Source organism: Tamandua tetradactyla, chromosome 26, assembly GCF_023851605.1.
Source record: "Tamandua tetradactyla isolate mTamTet1 chromosome 26, mTamTet1.pri, whole genome shotgun sequence".
NCBI lineage: Eukaryota > Metazoa > Chordata > Mammalia > Pilosa > Myrmecophagidae > Tamandua > Tamandua tetradactyla.
Window position 1 is genome coordinate 40,856,613 of NC_135352.1, and position 19,243 is coordinate 40,875,855.

The following is a 19,243-nucleotide window of genomic DNA, read 5'->3' on the forward strand; positions in this document are numbered from 1 at the left end:
GATGTATTAAGATCTGTAGGTGAATAAAATGACAATAAAGAGATTATTATTCACTGCAGTGGAAATCAATGAAAGTCAATGTTGATAGGGAAATGATAGAGAATTTGGCACTTAGCTCTTACAGGTCAGACTTCAGATTTAGTACTTGAACTGGCAAGAGCAATTACCAGTTGTAATTGCTTGTATGAGGGGGAAATGTGGCTACAATAGCTGCTATGATGAACAATCCAGATCTCCCTGGGGGTTGAAGAATTTATTTCCCAACTGCAGGGAGAGCCCACACTTGTCAGCCCTAGACAGAAATTGCCTTTGCCGAAGACACATGCCTCACCCAGGCAGAACACCGACTAGACTGAGGGCAGCACCATTATAAAGAAAAGGCATATTCTGCTTCTGGCTTCACACATAATTGTAGGTGCCATATCAAATAAGTCTTTTGAATGAAGATGTTCTAAATAGTCACATATCAACTCAACAAAACACTTAAGATACACAGTATATTTCTGAAGCAGAGACCAGCGTTGATACTAAGCTCAAAGTGTTTTAAGGTTTCAAGTCTAACGATGCTTGAGGTGGAAAATGTATTATCCATGGCTGAAAACTGTAAATGTTACACAATACGGTGGATCGAATAGTATACCTCACTTTGGACATGTCCTGTGATCGTGGCCTGCATTCTGGTGAGCGTGGACCCATTGTACATAAGATCACATAACTGAATGTTACTTCAGTTAAGGCGTGGCTCAGCTGAATTCAGGTAAGGCCATAATCTGGATTGCTGGAGTCCTTTACAAGTAGAATAAGTTTCAGACAAGATAGAAAGCCATGGGACAAAGTTGGATATCAACAAAACCCACAAGAAAGAGGGGAAGCCTCCCGGGGCATTGCTACGTAACAGAAAAGTCAAGGAACAAGGATTTCCAGCAATCAGCACCATGCCACTGCAGAATTTGTGAAGAAAATATTGTCTTGCTGACATCTCAGTTTTAGGCTTCTCCTAGCATTAAAACCATGAGCCAAGAAATTTCTTTTGTTTAAGCAAATCCATTTTATATTTGTTTTAGCAGGCAGGAAATTGAGATATACAGTATCTGGTTCACGGTAGGAGATCAGTACGTATTTGCTGAATGAGTGGATGAATGAAGTATAAACTATATAAATGTATCAAATATGAGACATGATCTTATTAAGGAAATCGGAGAGGTTCTAATGTACAACCTCATTAAGTGAAAATTAGAATGTGGTCATATTCTATATGAGATGGTGCTCTAGTTTGCTAGCTGCGGGAATGCAACACATCAGAGACGGATTGGCTTTCAATAAAAGGGAATTTATTTTGTTAGTTCTTCAGAGGAAAGGCAGCTAACTTTCCACTGAGGTTCTTTCTTAGGTGGGAAGGCACAGGATAGTCTCTGCTGGCCTTCTCTCTAGGCCTCTGGGTTTCAACAACTTTCCCCAGGGTGATTTTTTTCTTCATCTCCAAAGGCCTGGGCTGAGCTGCGAGTGCTGAGATGAAGTATGCTGAGCTGCTTGCGCTGTGCTATGTTGTGCTCTCTCATTTAAGCACCAGCCAATTAACTCAAACATCATTCATTGCAGCAGGCACGCCTCCTAGCTGACTGCAGATGTAATCAGCAACAGATGAGGTTCACGTACCATTGGCTCATGTCCACAGCAACAGAACTAGGTGCCTTCACCTGGCCAAGTTGACAACTGAATCTGTCACAGATGGTCAGTGGCTTGGCTAAATATTTCAGTCAGAATGGAATATATGGAATAATTAATTTCCTACTTTATTATTTGTCTTTTTCATACCCTGGACTTGACGTCAAACATAATCAGTATCTCACAAATAAACACCATTTAATTCAAGTATTGCTGTTGTGTAACACCCAATGTGCATTAATGAACACCTTTGCTTTCTACAAAATTATCCAATAAAATAATGAGAAGGAGGATTATGGGAGAACAGCCAAAAGCCACAGAATGCAGTAACCAGGATAACTAATAGAAGAGTAGCACTGATAATAAAGCACACTGCCACAGTTAAATCACTACCAGCATTTGCAGCATACAGATCAGATCTGCTTCTAGCAACCCAATCAATTTTTTGGAAACCTAAAACTTGGGTTTCATGTTTCCTTCTTCATGATGTCAAAACTAACACTAATGAAAATTAAAAATCTCAACAGCATAGTTTTTCATCTTTTATTATTATTATTTTTAAGATTTGAGGGTAGGCGGTGATATCCTCACAGCTGTTTCATCTGCATTCTCCCCAAATACTAACAGAGCAGAAAGTATGATAATCATTGATGCCACTAATCAAGCTACTTCTTGAAATAAAGATATTTCTGTAGAATTTTTAGCTTTTTTTAAAAAAGCACTGAAAATCTTCATATCTTGCTAGGTTTTCTATTTAATGTTGAGAAAGCTTTCTCAATATTAAAAAACATTCATCTATTAGGAAAATAAATGAATGAGCTGACATGTCTTCATTATGCTGACATTTCCATTTACCAATCACATGTGAACACATACAAATATATTTTTTAAAAGTCTTTCATTTGTGGTGTAGCAGAACAGAGTATGCTCAAGAGCATTTTATCAACCTCAGCCTGAGAAGAAATGTTCATTTCGCAGTGATATAGATAGAAATGAGTCACAATAGGGCCTTGCTTCCACAGAGTTCACATGCTGGCGTAGGAGAGAATCAATCATTCCACTAGTTAATCTAACATTTAGTGCCTACTCGAGAAGCATCTGATGGTATTAAGTTCTTCACAGAGAATTAATGTGAGAACATCTTGGCTGAAAGCTGAATGGCAGGGACCTAGTATTGGAAGTGAGGCAAAATATCCTGGGCAGAGAAAACAGCTAGTGAAGAGACTAAACATTGGGAAAGTTAGAACTTGGAGAGCTTGAGAAATCCTTTGTTCTCAGCATTTAGTAGGGATGTAGGGGAACTAGGATAGGAGGGCAGAGAGCCAAGATGGGCAGATGGGTAGTTTAGATTCTTTTTAAATCCAGGTTAAGAAGTCCAGGTTTTATGCAAATTTATACTAATTACACACTAATTGGAAGGATCTATGTGAAGAAATGGCATGCTTTTACAGTTTTGAAATAACACTTGCTGTCAGGATAGTGGCTTGTAGAGCAGGTACCTATAGGTAAGGCCAATTAGTAGACTGTTCAAGAAGTTCAGACTGAGAATGACATTGGTCTGAAACTAGGGTGGCAGAAGCAGAATGGAGAAAAATACAGAGATTCACGAGATAGTTAAAGTAGAGAGAAGAGTCACTGCCCCATGCCTGGGGTATGTGGGAGAAATGGCAGAAGAATGACTAAACTCAAAGTCAACAATTAAGACTTTTGCTAGAGCACATCAGGGATGCTTTTGACATTTGTAGAATCAGCAAATTTTTCGAGATATACTAAGTGAGAGCACTCTGTAAATCACTATGCCCCTTATGATCTGAATGATGTTTTAAAAATGCTCCACATGTATACATATGCATAGAACTGGAGTATACGCTAAAATTATCTTCTCTGACAGTACCTGCAAATAGCAGATGGATTTCTTCTTTGTTCCCTCTCAAATGATTATTAGATGCCTAGTCTGATTTCCACTTTGCTTCATTTTCTTTCTAATTTAAATATATAAACAGTAAATTTATAGTTTCTATTGTAACAGCAAAATATTCTCCTTGCAGAACACCTAGAAAAATGTCAATGCACAAAAAATAAATTACCCATAGACCCACCATCATCCAGATATATTCATTGTTAAAGTTTCTGTGTTTATATTTTCAAGTCAGTTTTTATAATAGTATGTATGTCTAATATATGTGTGTATATATACACATATATTTATCTATAGTATGAAGGAGATCGTAATATGCACCATTTTTGTAAATAGAAAAGTAAAGTAGGGAAGGGAAGAAGAAAGAGTTTTCTGCAATTAGAGATAATTCTTTGGGGAATAAAAGCGGAAGTTATAGTCCATTTGTAGATCTATATGATAACTATCCCATAGTTAAAAGTGGCATGCATTTAAAAATATTTACTATTTCTATACTAAATTTTTCTACAATTACTATATGAGCAAACCACTATATTTGTTAGCTCTTGCAGCTAACTGAACAGTCTACACTAATGATTTTTCTGTTCATTTGGCAGTAAGTTGATTTAAAAAAGTAAGTGGCAGTGGATTCATATGCACGCACCTACAAACAGAATTGTGATTAACTGCACTGATTTAAAGTGTTGGAATGCTGTCGAGTCCGTGAGGGCTGAATTAAGTAATACTCTAAGCACTTTTGTCAGGGATTACATAACGTATATTTATTGCAGTTCAAATGCAAATGCAGTGGGAAAAATGTATTGCGCATCCTCTTGTGACTTGAAACAATTCAATAAAATATAAACTTATCTGTGAAAAACACAAGACCCTCTAGTCTACTTGTTTGGGGTTATTAAAAAATTAACCAAATTTTTATTGTGTTTGAATTTCTGGGAAACATTTTAGTTATATTTTAAGAAGTTTTATGGAATCATTGACCAACTTCCATAACCCATCAAGAATATGGACACATAAATGAAAGTTAATATAAAATCCCACTTGACACAGGAGATCAGTCCAAAATGGAAGCTGAATGCTAGAAAATATCTTAATTGATGATAATTTAACCTCTGAATAATTTAAGACAAGCCAGCTTTATATGGCACTGGTAATATTTAGTTTTTTTCTGCTGGAATTCAAAATCAATGTACTCTGAAATATATAACTGTATAAAAATGAACTTACAGAAAAATTGGTTTTAAACCCTTTATACCATTAAGCTGCTCCTATGACTTATTATTCCTCCACTGCATAAAAAGGGCATAAAATAGTGTCAAATGTAACATTTTTTTTTTTTAATTTCATGGTCTAGTTGAAAATGTTTAGTGGGTGATTAAAAGGAAAACATCTACTTTTTTTTTGAAATTTCTAAATGTTAAGAGGTGAGAAAAGACAACCTTATTCTTTACTAATGACTAATGTATCATTTACAATATTTTAATGTTTCAAATATACTGGAAAATTAATATTCTTTTTTCCTCTAGTGTAAAATGTTTGCTTAAAAAGTTTGCCTCTTCTCATTGTTAACAATTTTCAATAGAAACGATCGGGGTATCTCACCAGGAAGCACCCACCCTCCTGTCCGGGGATAGAGCGCAGAGCCATATTAATCCATAGAACCTACTTTGAGAAGAATAACGACCTTATCAGAAAGAAGCCCCATGGCATCAGCAGTGGTAAATAAGATTCTTTTATTAACCTTTGTTTTGCAATTGTAATCGCTGACTTTTGGGTGCATAGGTTCTTTATAAGCTTCAGTTATAACAAATTCAGCCATATTTAAAGTGTTTCTAAGTGTTTTGTTTCAGCGTTCTTTGACAAAGATTCAAGGCTCAAGTAATTCAATTTGTCCCCACCTATCATGGCATTGGCTAGAGAAATCCTCCCTACCAGCTGCTAAATCAAATAAAGACATTCACAATGAAACTCAGGTTCAATAATACGTATTTCATGGAAATTACATATCGAAGTATCTGTTGATTTTATTACATTCTCAGAAAAGAGAATTGACATGTAACATCTATTATGATCACAGTAGGACCTTCCAGTCAAACATGCACTTGTACAATGACAGGAGATGTCTCGCTTCAGAAATGCTACCAATGCTACTAATTGCTATTATTATTTTAACTATATTTAAAAGAATGGCATAGCTTTAAGCATTATGTCATTTCCCTTTCTTAGATTGTCAAGATGCTTGTCACTGAAATAGGCTACCTCAATTAAGTCAGATCTTCATATGCTAATCACAGCTCGAGCTAGCCTTCAGGCTTCACCTGACTTCACATTGGTCATGACATTTTTTATGACAACCTATCCTAACATGCAAAATAGGTTTCTCCTCGTTTTTCCTTTGTTCTCTTTCCCCATCCTGAATCCAAGAATGCCTCTCTCTTCTAGTCACCTTTCAAGACTAAATTTAATTTCCATCTCTTTCTTTGCCGCTTTCTCTAATTGCTCTATTCCATATTGATCTTTATTTCTTCAACTTCCATAACCCATGCTTAAGGGTTTTAATTTAAAATATAGCACCTTTATTCCAATTATGTAAATAAAATAATCCTTATTAATTTTAAAAAACTTGCCTTGGTTATTACAAACTTTTTTAAAGCTTTTATGTTTATATATGAGTGTATGTATATATATATATATGTTAAATTTAGGAAATTGCTGCTTTGGTAGAATAGAAAATGATATATTATCTGCTTTATATGGTTTTAAAATAATATTAGGTTATTTTATCCCTCATCAGTACATGATGACCCTCATTCTTTAGTGGTTTCATCCTTATTCTTTCATTAGTAACCCTGCCCTGGTACTGTTAGTCGTAAGCCTACTTCTTTATCATTACCTGAAAATAAGGTATCGACCATTTCCTCCCATCACTGCCCCGCCTCTAAGATGTGACCTTTAGAAATCTTACCCTTCCCCACTCTCCATGTTTACCCAGAGACATGCATGACACGATTACGTTCTGATAGTACTGTTTTAGACTCTCACTGCTATTAAAGTTTTCATGACTATGTCACTTTTACTTTAAAACCATATATTTGTTTTTTTAAAAAGAAAAGATTTTCTAACCCTGCATCTTATCTTTGACTAGATACAGTCCATTAAAATTTCATTTTTTACTCCACCCCCAAAATTCATTTTTACTTACTTATTCCTTGATTAGAATTATTTCTAAGTTATTTTTTTCAGAAGGAGCCTGTGGGTAAACATTCTCAACATTGTTCTTACTGACGGGTGTATGACATGTCAGCTGGAAGAAAAAAAACAAAGACTTCTTTCCATCAGTGGTTTCAACATGTGTGTTCACTCGCTTCTCATTTCCAGAGGTGCAGATGAGGATTTTAATGCCAGACTGATTAAATTTCCATTATAAATAACTTATTTCTGTCAGGGGCCTTGAAAAAAATGTCATTTCATTCTAAATTCAGAAATTGTGCCATGTCATGCCTATGAGTATCTTTTTTCATCAATGTTTCCTGTGATACTTTCAGCCTTTAGATTGAAATCTCTCTTGAGTTCCATATTTTCTTATATTTGTTAATTATCACTTGTTTACAGGTTTTAGTTTTCTTTGTGCATCTGTCTTTCTGCCCAGATTTCTGCCCAAAGTTTCTATCTCTATTTCTACTTTGACGTATTTATATATTTAATCTTCCTATTTACAAATTTGTTTCAAGTGATAATCTCCATCTATACTTGCATTAATTTTATTCAATTAAAGCTATGTTTTTAGTTCCAAAGTATCTTTTTTAGTTGTTGTTGAATTGACCATCTTTGAATGCTTCAGTCTGTCTGTCTGTTTTGGTTGGTGTTTAGGTGGTCTCTGTTGCTTCTGAAAGTTTCATTTCAATGAGTCAACCTCTTCTGAGCATTCTTATTGTGCTCCTCTCTCTGGCTGTAGGTGATTCATATCTTCCTGTTTAATACATTTTTCCTCTTGGAATCCCGGTTCCCTTGGCCCTTCTGCATGCATGTCCATGCTGACCTGCCAGGTGGGAGTCAGAGACAGAATTGGGAACATCTCTGGCTCATTCCCCACTCCCCACCAGAATTTGCCCTGAGGGCAGAGAAGCAGCTTGCACAGGGTTGGGTCATTGTGAGAAGCAATTAGGTAGACAAGGCCTGATGAAAGGACTATCTGCATTAAACTCTCAGGAAAGCACCCAGGAGGGCAGCAGACCTGCTTCACAGAAGGGCCTTCATGGGAACCCCTGGAAACTGGAAACAGAACTCCTAAGGATTTTCCAAACACAAGTCCAGGAAATGACACAGCCCCCTGGCTGTGGCCCCATGCAGACCCAGGTAAGGCAGGGGGAACACTATTTCCCACTGGCCTCTGACAGATTTTTCTGATAAAAGGGTTAGCTCTGAAAGAGACCACAGCCAAAGCAGAGTCAATTTACAAGGACAGTGAAAAATGCTTATTGTTGTGGTTTGTTTATTTTGGTTAGTTTCTGTCATTCAAGAAAATCTTTCATATCACTAGCTGGATGCAAACTTAAGGAACAGACAGCTCAGGGACTAAATCCCAGAATAAGTACTTTAAAATTTTTAGATGTACACTGTGCCACAAAATTATGAAAACAAGCAAACAGGAAATGGTGGCCCATATAAAAGAACAATTTAGAAATTCAAAAACCTCCAACAAAGAGGACTGGACTTTGGACTTATTAGACAATGATTTTCAAATAATGATCCTCAATAAAGAAACAAAAAGACAAAGGAAAATCTGGAAAAACTAAAGGATATGAGGAAAACAATGAATTAACAACATGGGGGCCTCTCCAGAGGAATACTGAGTTGGAGACAATTTAAATGAAAAATTTCCTAGATGGCTTCAAGAGCTAATTGGGGCTCCTGCTGCTGAGGGCCAGAAGGGGATGTCCGGCCCCAGGACACTGCCCTGGCTTTCTCTGCTTGGTCGCAAGCACCATGTGCCTGGGAGGACTCCTGTGTGGTGAGTGCCAATGGGACACAGAAGATGGAACCAGAAGCATTAGGTTCCATTTATGAAGGAGACTCAACCCTGAGAGTTGAGTACAGTTTCATTTCAATATAGGATAGGTGAAAATGGTGATCCCAAAGCCTTTTTCATAGAGATATCCTGGACAGAAACATATCCCCAAACACCTTCAATTATACCTATGAAGACTTTTCTTAACAACACCATATTGTCATCTGTAAAGCAGAGTTTAGTTGCCAAGTTACAGGAGAGAGTTGAAGTTTATCTTGGAACTGCTATGACTTACATGCCGTTTGAATATGCCAAAGATAATAAAGAACAGTTCATGGAGAATCACCATCCCATTAACTCTACAACATCCGTAAGCAATATCATCACAGTTGAAACTCCTAATACAGTCCCATCAAATAAGAAAAAAGAAGAAGAAAAAAAAACAACTTTCAAAAGCCCAAAAAACATAATCTACAGATAAAACAGATTACAATAGGGAACTTCCTCAAGGATGGAAATGGGTTGACATGGTTAAGTTAAGCAAAGCTGGTTCTAAAGATGATGAGCAGCACTTGGAATTTGAAACAAGGAAATTATATCCTTTAAAAAAGGGAATTGGATTCAAAATCTTTCATAACTCTTTTCTGGTATTGAAGTAGATTTTATAAAATATTTTTGTATGTTTATTATGTAAAAAGTGTGTAGATCTTGTATTAAATTATTTTCACCAACTTGCCTTAATAAAAGGTGAAAAGGTTCCTGTTTAATATACTTGATGAAGCCTGTCAAGATTTGTGAGTGGACGAATATGGGGAATAATAGATAATCAGTGCTAATTTATATGATCTTATCCTAGTGGATGGATCTATTTTTAAAGGAGTATGAAACCCTTTACAAACTCTCATCCCAGTGGCGCAGAATACTGAACACACACTTACTCAGCACAATGATCCATGCTAATAAGCTTCTCATCTTAAATGAAGTTCTCTCTTCTTTCTCTTAATTACTTAAACGTAAATTGCTTTAGAAAAATTTACATCCCAGTATCTGAACTTTATACATAATACTATTTGAATTCCTTTTTATTTTTCAAGTATGAACTGCCTCCCTTTAGTAAATGGATAGCCATTTATTTTTCTTGGTTTGGCTTAAGATGTTTAATCATGAGATCTTCCTATAATATATGAAATAGGATAATATAAAAGTAAAAAATCTGTCAAATACATTAGAAAGCATTTTGTATAGAAATGATGGTTCTTATTTAAAACATTACTCTTTGCTATATATACACATACATACTATGATATAGTAAAAGATGCCTTAATATTTAATTTTTTATTGTTGGAGAGAATGGTTTTAATAAATTCCTATTTATCTGCTATGTTTTTAGTCACTTGATAACTGAAGGCTTCTGAATGGTTCAACAAAAAACAATCCACATTTCAAGTCTTGTTGCTTTTCTGATTGTCTCTTCAAGTATACAAATGTATTTTTCAACCTGAGCATCTCTGCAATCACAGACCTAGAAATCTTTCAAATGCTGAATTGTAGTACCTGCTTGATTTTTAAGGAAATCATTAACAGAAGAAAATATTCAAGTATTTTTAACCTGTCAGGAAAAGTTTTTGATGCTTATGTATGACTTGTAGTGATTCTGTATATGTTTGCCAACTACCAGTACACTAGAACTACTGCTGTGGTATCCAGAGAATAGAAGAAGCAGTTTCTCATGTTATGCCTGTGGAGGTTGGGTCTGAGTTTTTAAAGAATAATGTAACTTGTAAGAGGTAACCTTAGCATAAGAGCATTTCCTTGAGTTGTATGCATCATTTTTACTGGGCTATCATTGGCTTCAGTTAAAACTTTTGAATTATAAAGTGAGTATAATTATGGTGAAGGAGATTAATCTCATTTTCAAAAGCTGAATCATAGTTTATTTCTTGAATTAATATGATAGAAACATTAAAATTAAGGACCACTGGAATATGCCAACTTTAGTTTTCAGGTTGTGATGTGTAAGTTTTGTTATATTTAATGGTTTGCTTGTTTTTTAAAGAACCTGTAAAAGCTAGCTCTAGTAGTGGAAGAAAACATATTGTTTTGCTCCAAAGATGATAAAATTGTTCAGGCTTATTGTGGTTAATGAATCGTTACCAAGAATGCTAGTTAGATGCCAGTGAACTGTTTTTACTCTTTTTACATGATATGCATGAATTTCTGGGAGTGATGGTGGCAGTGGTGCCTCCCATTCATTACCTTTTGTCAAACACTTATGCATTCTCATCAATGTTGCCATCATCTGTTTAACACTTCCAGTATATTTTCTCAATGTCTGTCTATTTAAAATGGCTTGAAATGTCAAAATTAACAAGCAATAAAATCTGAATTACCATGCTAAAATAAAAGAGCAGATTGGACATGGTGGAGAATCACTGATTTTAAGGTCAAGACAACTGAAATGATTTAGGCTGAAGAGAAGGAGAAAAAAAAAAAAAAAAAGAACAGAGCCTAAGGGATCTATGGTACACAAGAAAACAAACCAATGTACACATTTTGGGAATCCTAGAAGGAGAAGAAAGAGATAGGGTAGAAGGAATTTTCAAAGAAATAATGGCGGACAACTTCCAAATTTAATGAAAGGCATGAATATGCACATTCGAGAATATTAAAACCCCAACAGGATCAACACAAAGAAGACCATGCCCAAACACATAATAATCAAATTGTCCAATGCCAAAGACAAGGGAAGAGTTCTGAGAGCTGCAAGAGAAAGGCAACAAGCTATGACAAGGAAATCTCAATAAGATTAAGTTACAGTTTCTCATCAGAAACCAGGGAGGCAAGAAAGCAGTGAGAAAAAAATACTTAAAATGCTGAAGGGAAACAATTGCCAGCCAAGAATTTTGTATCTGGCAAAATTTTGTTTCATAAATGATGGAGAAATTAAGACATTCCCAGATAAATGTTGAATGAGTTCATTACTAACATAACTGACCTACAAACAACGCTAAAGGTAGCTCTTTAACTGAAAGGAAAGCAAACTAGGCAGTGGCTCAAAACAGTGTAAATAAAGACCCCAGGTAAAGATAGTATAGTGGTTTGAAGCTGTGTATACCCCAAAAAAACATGTTCTTAAATCTAATCCATTCCTGTGGGTGTGAACACATTGTGAGTAGAATCATTTGCTAATGCTACATCAGTTCAGTATGGGTCTATTACTGGAGTCACTTATAAATGGAATGAATACAGACAGAAAGAGAAAAAAGAGCCAGGGAAACAAGAAGCTGACATCAATGAAACTCAGAAGAGAAGGGAGAGACCAGCAGTGCCCTCACGTGCCTTACCACGTGGCAGAGGAGCCCAGGATCTGCATTCTTCAGAAAGAAATCATCTCCTTGATAATGCTTTGATTTGGACATTTCCCAGGCCTCAAAATGTAAACTATTAAACTTCCATTGTTTAAGCCAACCCATATCATGGTTGTCCGTTTTAACCACCCTAAGAAACTAAAACAGGTAGCCATATGGGAAATTGTAAATACCAGTAATATAGTATTGCATTATTTATTATAAAACTCTACTTTTTACTTCTTTCAAGTATTAAAATGCAGATTCATAAAGAGTAATGATAAATAAATTGTTTTCAAACCACAGTATAAAGATGTAATTTGTTAACAAGTACAAAAAAGCTAAAGGGGCAGAGAGATATAGGAACAGTGTATGTGCATGCTATTGAAGACAATAGTGTATCAAATCAGATGATTCTTATAGATTTAGGATGTAACCTTTAACCCCATGGTAATAAAGGGAATACATGAAAAATATATTCAGAATTAAATGAGGAGGGACTCAAAATGGTAGAAAATACTAAACAAATATGGAAGTAGACATTAATGGAAGAATTGAGGATCAATAAAAGAGTAAGGCATGTATGGGTAAAATGGGAAAATGGCAGAATGCAGTGCTGCACTCTCCATAGTTACCTAACATGTCAATGGCTTAAAATTGCCCATTAAAAAGCAAAAATTGTCATAATGGACTAAAAAGCATGCTCCAACTATATGCTGCGTACAAGAGACTCGCCTTAAACTCAAAGGCTTTAATTGGTTGAAGACAAAAGGATAGAAAAATATTGACCATGCAAATAGAAACCAAAAGAAAATGTGGTAGGCTTTACTAATATCAGATAAAATAGACTTTATATCAAAACCAGTTATAAAGAACAAAGAAGGTCAATAAATACTAAAAAAAAAAAAAAGGGGGTCAATTCAACAAGAAGATATAACAATTATAAATATTTAGTAGCAGGGCGCCCAAATATATGAAAGCAAATATTGTCACAGTTGAAGGGAGGAATAAACAGTTATATATGAATATTAGGAGACTTAAATACACTACTTTCAATAATATACCTAGAGAGAAGATCTATAAGGAAATAAAGGGCTTCAGTGATACTCTAAACCAACTAGACCCAACAGACATCTATGGAACAGTTCACCCAACAGCAACAGAAAATGCATTCTTCTCATGTACACGTGTGTCATTCACCAGGATAGACCATATCTCAGGACACACAAAAATATCAGTAAATACAAAAATATTTAAATCATACAATGTATCTTTTCCAAACAGAATGGAATGAAGGTAAAAATCAATAACAGGGAAAACACAAATATGTGGAAATTAAACAAAGAATTCATAATAAACAATGGATTAAAGAGAATATAACATGCAAATTAGGAAATACCTTGAGGTGATTGAAAATGAAAATACAACATAAAAAAATGTATGGTATAAGCGAAGGCAGTGCTCAGAGGAACATGGAGTACTTACAGCTGTACCTGCTCACATTGAAAAGGAAGAAAGATTTTAAATCAAAGGGCAAACCTAAAAATTGGAAGAACTAAAAAAGAACAAACTAAACACAAAACCAGCAGAAAGAAGGGAGTAACAAAGAACAGAGCTGATGTACGTGAAAGAGAGAATAACGAAACCGAGTCAATACCAAAAGTTGGTTTTTTGAAAACATCTGGAAAATTGAGCAACATTTAGCTAGACTGATGAAGGAAAAAAGAAAGTTTTTCTAGTCTGCTAAAGCTGCTGGAATGCAGTATACCAGAGATGGATTGGCTTTTAATAAAGGGGGGTTTATTTAGTTAAAAAATGTATAGTTCTCCAGTGGAAAGGCACCTAATTTTCATCTGAGATTCCCTCTTACACGGGAAGGCAAAGGGTGATCTCTGCTGGCCTTCTCTCCAGGCCTCTGGGTTCCAACAACTTTCCCCGGGGTGATTCCTTTCTGCATCTCCAAAGGCCTGGGCTGAGCTGACAGGGCCGAGATGAGGTATGCTGAGCTGCCTGGGCTGTGCTGCATTGAGCTCTCTCATTTAAGCACCAGCCAATTAAATCAAGCCTCACTCATTGCTGGAAGCATGCCCTTAGCCAACTGCAGTTGTAAATAGTGATAGACGAGTCTCACATGCCATTAGCTCATGTCCACAGCAATAGAACCAGGCACCTTCACCTGGCTAAGTTGACACCTGAACCTAACTACCACAAGGGTGGATGCAAATAACTGAAACAAGAAATCAAGAGGGCGTTAACTACTAACTCCTCAGAAATAACCCCAGGACCAGAGGCCTCACAGGGGAATTAACCCAAAATTTCCAAGAAGAATTAATACCAATCCTGTTCAAACTCTTTACAAGAGAATTGAAGAGGGGTGGTATAAGGGAAGTTTAGTGGAAGAATTCTTGCCTGCCGTGCTGGAGACCCGGGTTTGATTCCCGGCTCATGCACATCCCCAAAAAAGAAACAAGTAAAACAAACAACAAGCAAACAAAATATCAGCAAATGGTGCTGCAATAATGGGATACTCACATGGAAAAATAATGAAATGTGACCCTGTCATACAGCATGCAAAAAAAAAAAGAAATTGAAGAGGGAGCAATCATTCATTTTATGAAGCCAACCTCATTCTATCACCAAAGCCATATAAGGGTACCACGATTAAAATCATAGACTAATATCTCTTATGAATAGGGATGAAAAGCCTTCAAGAAAACATGAAACATGGATGAACTTTGAAGAGGTCATGAGTGAAATAAGCCATACACTAAAGGACAAATATTGACAAAGCTCACTGATATAATTAGAATAAGAGGTTCATAGTGTCTGAACCTAGAAAATAGGTTACTAGGGGGCAGGGTGGGAATAAGGAGTGAGGAGTTAAGGCTTATATTCTATGAAGTTTATGTTTAGGGAAATGCTTTGGTAGTACATGGTGGCGATGGTTGCACAATTTTGTCTTACTTTTCCACTATGTTAAAATATGTGTTGTCTATAAAATATAAGTATTTTAAGGCAGAGATATTTTCTTTGCAAAGAAAATGATCCTACTTATGGAGCTATAGTATTCCTTGAGAGCCCGTTATGTCATTTTTCTGTGAGCATGAAGTGTCGAAACAGTTACATTTGTCTGCCTGCTATAAACACTGCTCCTCAGTCAAACGGCATCAAGGAAAACTGGCATCTACACTTCCAAAATCAGTCTCTGAGTCGTGTTGCCATCCATCTTTGGCACTGGCATTTTTTCTCTCCCAGTGGGAGAACCCTCATTAGGTAATAGAGCTAGCAGGGCCCAGAACTCATTACTGACAAATTTGTGCCAAATCCTGGATACGAATTTTGGAGGATGTTCAAATAATCATTTGAAATTATGCCTAAAATGCAATGCTTTTTATTACTAATACTCTGAGCTTCAGTGCATTAAAATCCCTTGAAACATGGGAATTTTTCAGTTATTCTAGGAGTAGCACATTGCAGCAATACTGCTAAGGTCATAATGGTGACATCAGAGCCTAAAGAACTTTGTTCACTATTTTTATTTCTTAATCTCCTTCCTAAAACTTTTATATGTTACAAGTACCAGGATCCGTCAGAGAAACATAACTAACAGCAGGACGTGTGTGTGTGTGAGTATGTGTGTGTGCGTGTGTATGCAAAGAGATTTTGTAAGGAATTGGCTCCTGTGATTTTGGTGGCTGGAAGGTTTGAAATCTGCAGCGCAGGCAAGCAGGCTAGAAATGTAGGCAAGTCTTGATATTGCAGTCTTGAGGCAGAACATCTTCTAGAAACATTTTTTTTTCCCCCACTTAAAAACCTTTGAGCCATAGGATGAGACCCACCCACGGTATCAGGGATGGGCTCCTTTAATTAAAATCAAGGGCTAAAATGCTAGTCACATTTACAAGATGTATTCACGGCCACTCTGAACCAGTATGAACATATACTTGGACACCACAGCCCAGCCAAATCGATGCATAAAATGAACCATCACGCTACATATACACAAAAATTATAGAACTCGAAATGTGAAGATGTTTTTAACACCTTTTTACTAAAAAATAAAGCCACAGAAACTCTGCAGAGTTTCAGGATGAGAGTTCCCATCCGCATAATATTTGCATCATAGTTAGTATAAATATTACATAGAGTGGGTATTTGAGGATTCTGTTTGGCAAACTTCTAGAAAATACAGATTTATATTTCACCTTCACTCAACAGCTGTGCAGAAAGGCATCGAGTCTGTGAATAACAAAACTGGAAATAAGACTTCAGGGAAGTGAATGCAAACAACGAGGCATCTCAGTGTGCTCGACCCTTTGAGAGCCCGTGTATCAAGCTGTGTGCTTTTCTACATGTTTCTCATCATTTTCTTCTTGGTTCGTCTCGCACACCATCTTCCTTCACCAGATTATTTTCCCGTTTCTACTCGATCATAGATTATGCTATTCTCACAAATATAAGACATCTCTAGTCAGAAACAATTGCACAATAATCACAACTACTAAAATACAGAAGGGCCTTTATCACTGTCTCTCTTCCTTTTGACAAAGCATAAATCCAGCACCCAGGGGCAAAGCATAAGTTTGACACAGAAACTACAACATGTTTTTCTTATAAAAATAAATCCAAAAGTAAGGAAAGAGATTTCTATTTGAAGTAAAAGCTAATATCAGCATCTACGTGGAGAATTCTAGGAGAGATTAGTGCCAATTGACTGAATTTGAAGTTATGAAAAATTATCACTGGCAATTCAAATAAAAATCAAACAGGTATTGGGAGTCAGAACTATGTGAATATATAAGCACCACTAATTGAATACATATCATAGCCAAAGTTCTTTAATTATATGATGTTTTAATACTTAAACTGCATGATAGGTCTTTTCATTAATCAGTTTACGGATAAGAAAAATAAGGCTCAATTAATCTCACCTTTGCTTAAACAGAGATATTCTGAGTTTGACAACAAATAGACTTGTTTTAAAACGGGTTTGTCTATATTTTTCAATATAATCTCATTGCAGTTACTAAATGTCTTAATATATTTCCAAACTGCTATTTTCATATGGTAAGACCAAAGTGATTGTTTCCTAGATAATCATCACTCTATTTTCTGCTAAATTTTGTTCTATTATTAGAAATACAAATGATGAATCTCAATAGAATGCTCACAATCTTTTCACTTCCATTTCACATTTTCATTATCATACAATGGCTGTCAAAATATTTCATTAAAAGTTAACTTTAATCTAATAAATAAAAATGAATTTGGTAACATTTCCCAAAATTCACCACCTCCTTAAAAACAAAAACCTCAATCTGAAGTTTGTTGAGAGCTCATAAATGTAGAAGTTTTGTGAATTATTTACAATAAACAATATTCCATTGCTGTAGTAATAAAAAGCATGCCAGATAATGATTTTAAGAGCCATGAGATATCAATAAGAGATGACCATGAGACACTGTAGTAGTTATAATAAAGTAACCATTTTTATTTTCTGATAGGAAAGTAAATACATTCTCTCAATAAAGGAGCACATCTGCTTCCTATTCTGTTTGGTTGCCAATCTTGGTTCAATTATGTAGATTAAGGACATATAAAGCAATTATATGTCCCCAAATAGCACTAAAGTGGGAGGTAGTTTAAAAGAACTTAGGAAAACCTATTGTTAATCATTTTAAAACATGATAAATTCCTAGTGTTTTAATTCATAGCTTTTAGTGTTTTACTATGAAAGTTCACAGAAACTAGTATGAACTCCTAATAACTTAAATCACTAGGCTTAAGGGGAGGTGGCATAAATCTCCAGAAAGGAAAACAGCAACCATATTGTGACAAGTTTTCATAATACTTTTGAGTAATATTGGATTGTCATTATTCAAAAATATCAAGTCAGTTGATACTAGATAATGCTTTAGTTTACAGCCTTTGGACAAGTGGTTATATTTTAAAGCATCATAATATTCATTAAATTGAAATACATGTGTGTATAAATAGAAAGGTAATTTCCATAAAGAAAAAATAAGAAGGATAAAGGTATGGTGATTGAAAGAAATGGTATGTATATAATGATAATATATAATAATATATAATGATATGGTGATTGAAGCCCTGTGTAAGAAGATAGAATGATCTGGGAGGACACGTGGACAGGCAGCAGGAATGAGTGAAACTCCTAGAACACATATGAGATTTTTGAGGAAAACAAGCAGGCCAGGGGAAGGATTGAGGGGACCATCGCTGGGAGTTGAGGCCAGAGACAAGAATCAGGGTAGATCGTGGTGAGTATTGTGTCAGTTTGCTAAAGCTGCCAGAATGCAACACACCAGAGATGGATCGGCATCTAATAAGGGATTTATTTAGTTAAAAATGTTTAGTTTTTCAGAGGAAAGGCAGCTAGCTTTCAGCTGCTGTTCTCTTGTTAGATGGGAAGGCACACGGGATGCCTGCTGGCCTTCTCTCCTGGTTTTTTCCAGATGATTTCTCTCTGTATCTCCAAATGTGTGGGCTGAGCTGCAAGTGCTGAGATAAGTTATGCTGAGCAGCTGAACTCTCTTCTGACCTCTCTCTCTTAAGTCTCCAGCTAAATTGCATTAAACCTCAGTCACTGTGGAAGACACTCCCCTTAGCCGATCACAAATGCAATCAGCCGTAGATGAATTTCACATACTGATGATTTAAGTCCACAGAAACAGAACAAGGAGGCATCATCACCAGGCCAAGCTGACACCTGAACCTAATGCCCACCTGTCCACCATTTGTCGACTTGGCAACTACCGTCAGTACCGCACACAATGCAGTAAATCTCTCCATATGCAACATGCATTCGTTTCATCCTATCACAAAAGCCTTAAATCATTTTGGTAACAATACAAATACAAAACAAAGTTAAAACCAGCACAAAATCTCAACAGAGTCAGCTGCAGGCATAGTCTGTTCTAAGGCAAAAACTCTCTTCTGGCTCTGGACCTGTGAAAGTCAGAACAAGTTATCTGCTGCCAATACACAGAGGAGGAACAGTCATAGGACACATGCTGCTATTCCCATAGGGGAAATGGAAAGGAACACCGGGGTCACCGCACCCAAACATTCCTGAAAACCTGCAGGCACACACTCTATTAGATTTCAAAGTCTGAGACTCATTTATCCTTGGGACTGAAGAAGGTGGCAGTCCCACCCTTTCCAAGGGCCTGTACAGCGGCCTTGCTCTCTCCAAACACTGGGGTGACTGCAGTTTTGGGGGACATTGGGGAGACTACCTTTTTCTCAGCTGCACCCTCTCCAGGCTTCAGGGCTACACCCACGATC

At 36.2% G+C, this 19,243-nt stretch overlaps 1 protein-coding gene and 1 pseudogene across 1 annotated transcript in view; one reads left to right on the forward strand and one right to left on the reverse strand.

Annotated features, from left to right (window-relative positions):
- Positions 1 to 19,243, reverse strand: part of GALNTL6 (polypeptide N-acetylgalactosaminyltransferase like 6) — a 1,241,919-nt gene that overhangs the window by 805,771 nt on the left and 416,905 nt on the right. The window lies entirely within an intron of this gene.
- LOC143669587 (RWD domain-containing protein 4 pseudogene) lies at positions 7,760 to 9,247 on the forward strand (annotated as a pseudogene).